At 48.0% G+C, this 11,277-nt stretch overlaps 1 non-coding gene and 1 pseudogene across 1 annotated transcript; both read right to left on the minus strand.

The window, feature by feature from the left end:
* Positions 1–8,549: 8,549 nt before the first annotated feature.
* On the minus strand, positions 8,550–8,702 carry LOC147603489 (5.8S ribosomal RNA). The gene has a single exon (XR_015265658.1). It is a non-coding gene; the product is annotated as a 5.8S ribosomal RNA (ribosomal RNA).
* Positions 8,703–11,160: 2,458 nt separating this feature from the next.
* The window catches only part of LOC147603490 (18S ribosomal RNA), a 1,111-nt pseudogene continuing 994 nt past the window's right edge, over positions 11,161–11,277 (minus strand).

The following is an 11,277-nucleotide window of genomic DNA, read 5'->3' on the forward strand; positions in this document are numbered from 1 at the left end:
CTGCAGATACCGCAAGATCCGCAATCCTGCGTCCCAATGAGTCTTCAATGGCGTCTGCATAAAAGAGCTCAACAGCCCCACGGAGAAGCTCAAGTCCAATCTGGTGTTCAGCAACCAGATCAATGAACCAACCAACTTCCGGTACTGCGAGGCATCAACTGGCTCACAAGGATCTGTAACGGTTAACTTTGTGTTCGGGTCCATCGGCGAAGTAATAGGCTTGCAGTTCTCATCCCAAAGGCCTCAAGCAACTCATGAACATACCGCTGCTGAGAGACGAAGAACTCCCTCTAGGTCTGCCAGATCTCCAATCCCAAGAAGAAGTGGAGTAAGCCTACGTCGGTCATCTCAAACTCCTTTGACAAGGCAGCCTTCGTCACTCCAATGTGCTCCACATGACCGCCGGTGAGAATGAGATCATCCACATAAAGGATGATAAGTGTGACCATGCCGCGTTCCCGAAAGAGATACAGATTCGGATCTGCACAACCGATCTCTGAAATCCAGTCCGAATAAAGAAGGAATCAATCTTCTGATTCCAAGCCCTGGGAGCCTGCTTAAGACCATACAAGGCCTTACGTAACCTGTAAACCATCCCTTCCGATCCTGGAACAATAAAGCCTGGAGGCTGCTCAACGTACACCTCCTCCTGCAGGTCACCATTAAGGAACGCAGATTTTACATCCATCTGGTACACGGGCCACCTCTGAGAAGAAGCAAGGGCAAGAACGGTCCGAATCGTGGTCATCCGCGCTGTCGGTGCAAAGGTATCCTCGTAGTCGATGCCTGGCCGGTGAGCATAACCTTTAGCCACAAGCCTGGCTTTGTGTTTGTCCACCGACCCATCAGACGCGTACTTGGTCTTAAAGACCCATTTGACACCAATGACTGACCGCTTCGACGGCCTCGGTACCAACTCCCAAGTGTTGTTCTTCTCGATGGCATCAAGTTCCACCTGCATGGCTTCCCTCCAAGTATCCTGTGAAAGGGCTTCCTTTACGGAAGTGGGCTCTTTGTCCCACATGATACGAGACATCAAAGCATAGTTCACCTGAAGAATCTCCGCCGTGTTGCTTTTGTCTCGGACTCGATGTGATCTTCGAGGGCCGTCCTCTGTGGTCCACTCGGAGGGTAGCTCCGTGACACCTGACTCCCGAAGGGTGTCTAACAACCACCTAGGTACTCGAACAGATCGTGGAGCCTCCTGTGGTCGCGGGGGCTCAACTCCAGCTGCGGGCTCAACCTCCTGTGATGACTGAGGTGGATCAACTGGAGTGGTAGACTGGGAATCATCATCAGACTCCTCTGGATCTCCAAGAAGTGGTGGCTCCTCGACAGTGGATGCTGGAACATGCTCGTCAAAGACCACATCCCGGCTGACAACAATCTTGTTCCTCTCTGGATCATACAACCTGGAATATGTACATACGCGTCACTCCCAAAGACACGGAAGTGCGGGACATCGGGTTTCCTGCCAAAATATGCCTCAAATGGAGTCATATGGGATACAGAAGTCGTCGGAGAGCGGTTAATGGTATGGACAGCTGTTGCCACAGCCTCACCCCAAAGTGGACGAGGAAGATCACGATGCTCCAGCATGGTCCTCACCATCTCTACCACAGTCCTGTTCTTACGTTCAACAACTCCATTCTCCGAAGGCGATCCGGTATTGGCCAATTCCCTCTTGATGCCATGATTTGCACAAAACCGGAAGAATACAGTCGAGGAGAATTCACCTCCTTTGTCAGCCCTGAGAGTCTTGACCTGAAATCCAGACTCTTTCTCCACCATCACGTGCCAATCCTTGAACCGAGCAAAAGCTTGGTCCTTCTGGGAAAGAAAGTAGACCCACGTGAATCTGGTACAATCATCAACAAGCAGCATGAAGTAGAGAGATCCTCCCAAGGATGGTATCTGCTGTGGTCCACACAAGTCAGTGTGAATCAACTCCAATGGTTTCGAAGCCCGCCTGGAAGCCTGCTTCGAAAAGGATTCCCTGTGCTGCTTACAGGGTATGCAAGAACTGCAGCGTCCTTGCCTATTACCAACATCTGGCAAGCCAACCACCATCTGGTCTCGGAAGGCGCGCCGCAAAGCATCCACATTTAAGTGGCCAAAACGAAAGTGCCACAAATCTCCGACCTGAGAGCCTGTCAATGAGGAGAGTGCAGAGAGCTTGTAGATGCCATTCTCCACACCGCCTTGCCAAACAACTTTGCCTGTCTCACGGTCCCTTAGAGCAACTAAATGCTCCTCAAATTCCACCCGAAAGCCAGTCTTGCATATCTCATGCACTGACAAAAGATGAAAGCCCAGAGCAGGGACATAAAGAACACGGGAAGCATGCTTGCCCCCCTTGCCGTCGGGAATAATCTCCATCCGGCCCTCACTATGTATCGGAATAGTGGAGTTATCGCCAATAAAGATACGACCTGACTGCCGTTTCAGATCCAGGAAGAAGTCACGGGATGGAGTCATGTGCCTGGAAGCACCACTGTCAAGAATCCATTCCCGGGTATCCTTTGTGGTGAAGCCAACAGCCTCCTCGCTCGAAGATGATGAAGCATCGGAGTCCACCATCTCCAAGTGCACAAATGCCGGAGTCTTCGCAGCTGAGGCTGAGGAATCAGCACTCTTCCATGTCCGCTTAGGGCACTTTCTCCAATAGTGGCCTTTCTCGCCACAATCATTACAAGATCTTTCGGCCTTCAGCTTCTCTCGTTCTGGATCAGGCTTCTTCTCAGAAGACTTCTCCGCTCTTTGCCCTTGTTGGTATTACGGCCTTTCGGCCGTTGGCCAGTTAAGGCCTCCGAACCTCTGCCGTGAGGAGGGTTCGTGAAACGTTCCTCCTGGTCCAAGACCATTGGCACAAGCTCCTCCCAAGTAATGGTGCTGAGCCTGCCACTCGCGATCAACGAGGAATAGAAAGCAGAATACTGACCAGGCAAGTGGAAAAGTAACGTGATGGCCATATCTTCGGATGATATCTCTTTCCCAGCTTGAAGGACTTCCTGCTGAAAGGCCTGCAGCTTGTTAATGTGTTCCCGCATCGTCGAGGACTTTGCAGGGTTCATAACCCGCATCTGCACTTCTAAGGATATTCGCTTCATGGGTGACACCCTGTTGTACAAAGAAGCCAAGTGCTCCCATATGCCTCTCACCAGCGTCATGTGCTTCACATGGTTGATCACCTGTGGTGTGCAATTGAGGAAAATAAACAATCGGACCCTGGCGTTCACACGATCCCACATGTGTGCCTGTGCCTCTCGGTCCTTCCTCGTCGATAATAACTCCCTTTCCTCAGCTTCCGGCCGTGGCACCCCTATGATAATAAAATCAGCAAGCTCATATGACTCCAGAACCGACTCCATCATGACCTTCCAGATGCCGTAATTGGACCCGTCCAACTGACGATCCACTGGGAATGTGGGGAGAGTCGGAATCTTCACGTGCTTCTCAGCCATCTCTAATAAATCTGCCATCACGGAGAGTAACCTGAAAGGGTGGGTGGGTGGGAAAACAAATCTGAAAATCTGCAAGTGGCTGTCCAGCCCCTTTGCCCGCCTTCCTCTTGCACCTTCTCTTCCCGTTCAGCCCGAAACAGTCCACCAATCAGCAACCTGTTGCTCCCCCTCTTGCTCAGAAAAACGCCCAAGATCTCCTAGAGCCTAGGGCTCTGATACCATGTCAGAATATGCAGCGGAAATGATAACCAAACTTGGGTACACAAGAGCAAGTAGACTGCAGAAAATAATCAGCACAAGAAACACAGAGAGATAGGTGTGTAAACTCTTCTCTATACACAAGATCCCGGAAATACTGAATGAGGAAGTGGTGGGGGCTGAGGGGCAATATATACAACTCCTAGAGGGCAGTCGGCCAACAGCAGATAGTGCCCACAACTGGAGAAAATCCCACGACTGCATAAATGCAGTCGGCCAGCAGCCTGATGCCCACGACTGGTGCAAAAGCAGTCGGCCAGCAGCCCTGATGCCCACGCCTGAAGAAACTCGAGTCGGCCAGCATTGGGGTGCTCCTGGCATCATCTGGCAGCCCTCCCACCACTAGGAAAAAATGGGAAAAATAGGGAAAAAATACGGGGAGTGTGGAAAAATGATATACGGGCGGGCACACCCACAACAGAGGCCCTAGTGTATACAAATAGACAGGAGATGACTTCTAACAGCTCTCCTAGGTACTGCTTCCTTGCTCTTCTCTCTTCCTCAGCCAACAAGCTCTGATACCATGTAAACGAGGGAGGGGGATCTAGGTGAGAAGAGAGAGAGGATAGAGTATGCAAGTAGTGGAGGCAACAACAACAACTGAATCTCATTCACACACCAACATGATAAAACCCTACATCTACTATGACTAGCATAAGGGAGTCATAGGCTAAGTCCAAGCCATAAGTCCTACCACACCATACATGGATAAAAGAAATCTAGACTAGCGAGGTATACCAACCACGTGTCACCCGGCATCCTCCTGAATACGACGGGACTCTGAGCTTGATATCTCAACACTCCCCGTGTGGTGTGCATTGAAGGAGTGGACTTTCAAGAGTTTGAAATCTATTATGACATATGAATAGAGCACATAAAATGGAGTACTTTTGCTTTTTACAGCAAGAGGAAACTCCCCACAGTTAGAAAGTTGTAGTTCGAAGAGCTTCAACAATATCTTCACGTTTTAATCACTACTTCCTTGTTGACCCATTGGTAAGGGAACCTTTTGTTATTATGGAGGTCTTGGGTTCAAAAACCACTCCTTAATAAATAAAAGGAGAGGAGAGGAGGGGATAAGGGAAGAGAAAGAGAAAGAGAACATAGTTGACTCGTGTGAAGCCACAGTTTCACCAAAGGCTCCGCCCCAGTTGTTGCAATTTTGCACTTTATGGTCGCATGGAGCGGTTCTTTCTTTTTTTAATTAGTGCCGCTATCCATGGAGAATTCACATCCTAGTAGCCTACCAAAAATGTCAGTGCACAAGGTTTTGGTGGTGGTGTTGTGTATGAACACATCTAGAATGTCGTAATGCACCATGAGGAAGGAGGCATTGTTGATTATGAGTTACGGTAAGAGTGTGAGGGAGCAAAAAGAGATGTTGAGCATGACACAAACGACAAAGGGAGACTTTACATGAGATGAAAGGAGACTCAAATGGTGATCATTACAAAAGAATGGTGGCATGAGACAATATTCATGGATAATGGAGACTTACACACAATAAGATGGCATGGGGAATCACAAAGGAAAAGAGGCAATGAAACAATCTAGGTGGAGCATGGAAATCTAAGTGAGAGGGAGCATCAAATGTGACGGATGGAGACTAATGGAGTGGAGTGTAGCATGGCTAGAAAAGGTATGTTGTGTGTGTGAAGTGAGGAGTGTGTGTTCCATTACAAAGAAATGAGCCTTCTTATTTAGGCAAGTAGAGGTGGCTATCCTTCCAATATAATAATGCACCTTTTCCAAGGTTTGTCCTGTTACAATAGTTGGGCATCTTTTTCCCTGTGGTCCAAACCATAGCTTAGATCCTTTTGATTTGATCCTCATTATTTTATATTTTGGGTTGGTTGGCACAAAGATGCTTTTCCACCTCAATATACCACCCTTAAATTTTTTGTGTGCCTTGGCCCATGACTCACTCAAGACTCTTGTCTTCCCAAAATATTTATATTATTGCACCATTGACTAGCTTCCTTCACATCAATTGTGGGTGAGGTGGAGGCATGAACCATTCAAGATGCTCATCCATCATCACATTTATGCATATTATCGTGGACACTCCTTAATCTATATGCATAATTCAAAATATGCTTGCCTACATGGAGGGTGGGACATGGAGCTCCTTGCCACCTCAACCATGGGGCCATGGGCATGCATTATTCTATGAAACTAATGCCACACATGCATTCACACCTTTACTTATTACATTTACAAGAGCTTTTTTTTTTTGGTTAACATTACTACCAGGATGTCAATGAAGCTCAAATTTCTGTGAATGACTTGAAAATTTTTTGATTGATTGATTGAAAGACATGGTTCGTGATTATTTGTATAATGCCACTGGCATTGCATGTTGATAGTAAAATGTGCTTATTTGTCTACTGATTGAAGGTGGCGTCTCATGAATAATTATTTGGAGAGTGCACCCAGTGAATGTTTAGAGAGTGCAATACTGGCTCATGATTATAGAATTTGGTTAGAGTTGGAAAACTAGCTTGACAAAATGAGAATTATATATTTCTTGTGGTTCTATGAGAACCAGTGTGATGGTTACAAGGAAATAGAGTTCACTTTAGTTTATCTAGAATAGAACTAGCATGGTGGTAAAAACCAGTGCAGTTGTCTTGATACAAAAACCAACGCAACTAGTGCTATGATTTTTCCTAATTGACTAGCGTGGTGTTATACCCAATGTGGTGGGATAACATTTAGAGATCAGTACTACCGACACTATGGTGATTCTTGTTGTTTTGAGGAGAGCTATGCAGTGATGTGTGTTGAGATCTACGAGTAGATTGCATCACCACATTGTCATCATGGTGATCATTAAGTGTAACAATGAAAAGCTCATTGAGTAAATGCATGTATTGAAATGTAGTGACACATGTTGAGTTGTGTAGTGTTTAGAACAAAGAATTTTGATAGTAATTACTATGCTAGTACATTTGGAAAAAATCTAGAGAGAGTGCATGCCTACCTCAATACAAAAATTCTCACCCTTCAATGCATCCAAAAGTGCCCCAAAATAGTTTCATGAATGGCCTGACCCAATCATGCAACCCTTTTCTAAGGAATCATGTTACCTATATGTCCTCTAGAGAGGTATGGTCTAAATGATGCCTCATGCTCGTAAATTGAATCTTATTAATTTGATTGCAATAAATTATGATTGAAGGATTATGGATGGAGGAGCATCTTGAATGGGTCATGCCTCCACCTCACCCACATTTAATGAGAGGGAAGCTACTCTATGTTCCAATAATGCTAGCCCACAATGCCAAATTTTGGTTGGCGTTGGAGAATTGATTATTTTGAGAGTGAATGAGAAGTTTGAGAGACGAGACCGAATCATTGTGCTTGGTGCATAAATAAAGTCAAGACCATATCAATTTTGATTATATGATTGGACACTTTTATCAATTGAAGCCAACACACTAGTGAATCAATTTTGAATTTTAATCGGCATGATGATAAGTTGAGGCTTTTTCACCACACCATTGAATTGTGCAACCAAGCACAAAGTTTAGTAAATTGAATTTAAGTAAATTATGATTGATTGATTGAAGGTAGTGGCTCATGATTATTTGTACAAAGCCACCACGCTTGCATGCTTATAGTACAATGTGAAATAAACTACCAACCACCAAGCTAGCTCATGATTCCCACATTTAGGTTGAGCAATAGAAGTCGGCTTGGGGAAATGGATCCATTTTTTATTGATTGAAGGTGGTGTCTCACGAATAGTTATTTGGAGACTGCACCTAGTGATTGTTTAGAGAGGTCAATGTTGGTTCATGATTATAGAATTTTGTTGGAGTTGGAGAACCAACTTGTTGAATGAGAATTATGAATTTTCCTTAGTTCTACAAGAACTAGTGTGATGATTATTAGGAAATACAATTTCCTTTGATTTAGGATTAATTGCAAACAATACTAAAATAAAACCAACGCGGTGGAGAAAACAAACATGGTCTTTTTGTAAAAACCCATGCAACTAGTGCTCTGGTTTTCTCCTCGCTTACTAGTGGGATGGTTTACCTAATGTGGTGGAACAACCTGCAAAGATTAGTGCTATTGTTGAGTACCAATGCGATGGTGACACATGTGATGCAAGTCGAGCTCTATGGGTAGATTGCGCCAACACTTTGTCAGCATGGTGCTCGTTAAGTGTGACAATAAAACGCTCATAGAGTAAATGCATGTAGTGACACACGTCAAGCTCTATGCTGTTTAGAGTACATAATTTTGACAGTCATTATTATGTTACTATGCCAAGAAAATTTATGGCAAGAGCATGTGCTTGACTCAAAAGCAAAAATCTCACCCTCTAGTGTGTTACACTGCAGCACCCCTTAAATAGTTCCATGAATGGCTTGACTCAATTGTGCATCAATCAAAATCATCATCAATAAATGGAAGATTCTAAATAAAAGCATTAGAATCAATGGACAATGTATGTGTTATCTTTTGAATATCGATGTTCTGTGTTATCTATATGCTTAAACTCAGCGGGTAGCCTCACCTGTTTCGAGGTCCATGTCGCGAGCGCGGGTCCGGGGACCCGTGAGCCCTTTGACATCGGCAGGCGCACCGTCGCGCGTCGTCATGTCGTGAACAGCCGCCCCCCTCGGTCGGGGAACGGACCACCCTCGCGGCGAGGTGCCACCCAGTGCCGTCGGTGCGTTTCAGCTGATCGCGACGCCCGCACCGGTCGCCCTACTCGGGGAGGAGGGGGGCGCGCCGACGAGGGCCGCGCAGACAGCCAGCTCCGCCCCGTCAGCCCCCTTGTGAGGAGGGGACGGAGGGGCACGGTGGGGGTGCGGCCGCTCGGGCAGGCATGCCCTTGGACGAGCCGCGGGCGCAAGTTGCTTTCAAAGACTCGATGATTGGTGGGATTCTGCAATTCACACTACGTATCGCATTTCGCTGCATTCTTCATCGTTGCGAGAGCTGAGATATCTGTTGCTGAGAGTCGTCCCTTCGTGCGTCGCATCCTCCCCGAGGGAGGAGGCTCAGTTCGGCGCTTTTCTTTGGTGCCTCGCGCTCCCGGGGGAGCGGAAGGTTCAGCAAGTGGCCTCGTGCCAGGGGCACGGAGGAGGGGGCGGCCCTCGCGCCGTCGGCCGGGTGCTCGCCCCGGCCCGTCGCTGCGCGGCCCTTGGGTCGCTCGGGCCGGCCCCCCGCCTCCGTTGACGTTCCACGATTCGTGGTGTTTCTCACGGGACGTGTGTCAATGATCCTTCTGCAGGTTCACCTATGGAAACCTTGTTACGACTTCTCCTTCCTCTAAATGATAAGACTTAATGAACTTCTCAGAACGTCATCGGTGGCGAACCGCCGGTGTCACCACGATCCAAAAACTTCACCGGACCATTCAATCGGTAGGAGCGACGAGCGGTGTGTACAAAGGGCAGGGACGTAGTCAACGCGAGCTGATGACTCGCGCTTACTAGGAATTCCTCGTTTTTTTTTTAAAGCGAGCCGGGGTCTCAGGCTCTGTCGAGCCCCTAACACTCGAAGGAAACCTCTGCCCCCCCTGACTTATGTATTCGGCCGCACCTTAGGGAAGCGATGCCCCGGTGCCCCGCGTCATGCGGTGGGGGTAGGCGCCAAGGCTCACGGAGCCCGGGCAATGTGGGAGTCTTACCCACTAAAACCTTCAAACCCGGCGGATGCCTGACTTAAGGCTACCCTACCACTTGTGGTGTCGACTTTAGGAGGTGTCCCAACCGCGGGGGCAGGGGAGATCTCATCACCATGCGCACTAGCACAGCTAGCCTCATACATTCCGATTTTTCTCCCTACCCGAAATGAAGTTCCCCCATCCTCATACCCCATCCGGCTTGAAAAGCCTTCTAAGATACTCTGGGATAACTTCACCGAGGAATGAGGCAACGAGGACGGACCCCGCTACCCCACCCCTCTCATGCGGGCGAGACCTGACCCATCCAGCGAGTCTCACTCTGCGCGCCTCCCCCCCAAGGAGTAACAAAGCAGCCCTTCGACAGGGCTCCGCCGTTCCAAGCTTCCGAAGGGTCTTCCGAATGAGTGCACCTACTAGACGCTCGCGCTGTTCAAAAATCGTTAGGCAATTAAAGAGGACATGTGTAAGACTATCCCCGTTATCGGGCCCCCCACACATAGGGCAATTAATTGTGTGTTGGCGACAAGTCTCATCTTCACCGCTTTGTCACAGAGAGACAAACCCCCGATTCTCGCCAAGAGAAGGTACCATTCCGAACCGGGTTTGATAAGCGTGCTCAAGTTGGCATGGAAGATGAACTTTTGAGATCGTTCTAGGTTAAAGGCCTGGTACTCCGGTAACGCAATCGACCCATGCTGGGCCTCCCACTTTCTCCAAATGGCTTCCCGGGCTTTCTGACCAGACACATGATCACCCGGGATGTAACGTTTCATCCACCACTTCGTTCATTTCTCCCACGTCCATTTGTACCCTACTTTGTGCTTTGGGTGGTTTGGTGCATTGCATCCCGCACCCAAGTCCTCAGGGACGACTTGAACTTACGTGCTGCCCTGTACCTCTGCCCTCCACAGTAGGCCACTATGGGTGGGATACCGAATTCACGGTGGAGAGTTGAAGCAGCTACCGATGGAGAGTTTCCACTCTTACCGGCGACCCACTTCATGCCAGTTGTGATCAAGTTCTGGAGTTTCCCAAGTTGGGCCTGATTGTGCGCACCCATCAGCTCAGCCCCCCAGGTGATCTTAGGGAAGATGCAAGCCCTGAGAACGGTTGCGTGAGTCCACAGTGGGATCCGTCGGGTTGTAAGTAGGTGCTGAGCAGCCATTAAAGCCTTCTGGCCGACAGTATACTGCTCATCAATTACTCCTTTGATGGATCACTGAGAGTCCATTGAAATCCCCAAGTATTTGTACTTGAAGTCAACACCAACCTCGTGTGGTCCCAATGTAAACTTGCACGTTCTGAGAGCCTCCACATCCCCAAAATACACCGCTCGTTGAAGATCAATAATTGCAATGACTATCCCCATCACGATGAAATTTTAGAAGATTACCCGGGCCTCTCGGCCCAGGCAGTAAACTCGTTGAATTCATCAGTGTGGCGCGCATGCGGCCCAGAACATCTAAGGGCATCACAAACCTGTTATTGCCTCAAACTTCCGTGGCCTAGACAGCCACAATCCTTCTAAGAAGTTGGCCACGAAGAGTAGCTAGTTAGTAGGCTGAGGTATCGTTCGTTAACGGAATTAACTAGACAAATCACTCCACCAACTAAGAACGGCCATGCACCACAACCCATAGAATCAAGAAAGAGCTCTCAATCTGTCAATCCTTACTATGTCTGGACCTGGTAAGTTTCCCCGTGTTGAATCAAATTAAGCCGCAGGCTCCACTCCTGGTGGTGCCCTTCTATCCATTCCTTTAAGTTTCAGCCTTGCGATCATACTCCCCCCGAAACCCAAAGACTTTGATTTCTCACAAGGTGCTCGCGTAGTCATCGAAGTAACATCCGCCAATCCCTAGTCGGCATCGTTTATGATTGAGACTAGGACAGTATTTGATCATCTTC

The sequence above is a fragment of the Cibotium barometz genome, chromosome 64 (genome assembly GCF_041138505.1).
Source record: "Cibotium barometz isolate CiBa-2024 chromosome 64, ASM4113850v1, whole genome shotgun sequence".
Classification (NCBI taxonomy): domain Eukaryota; kingdom Viridiplantae; phylum Streptophyta; class Polypodiopsida; order Cyatheales; family Cibotiaceae; genus Cibotium; species Cibotium barometz.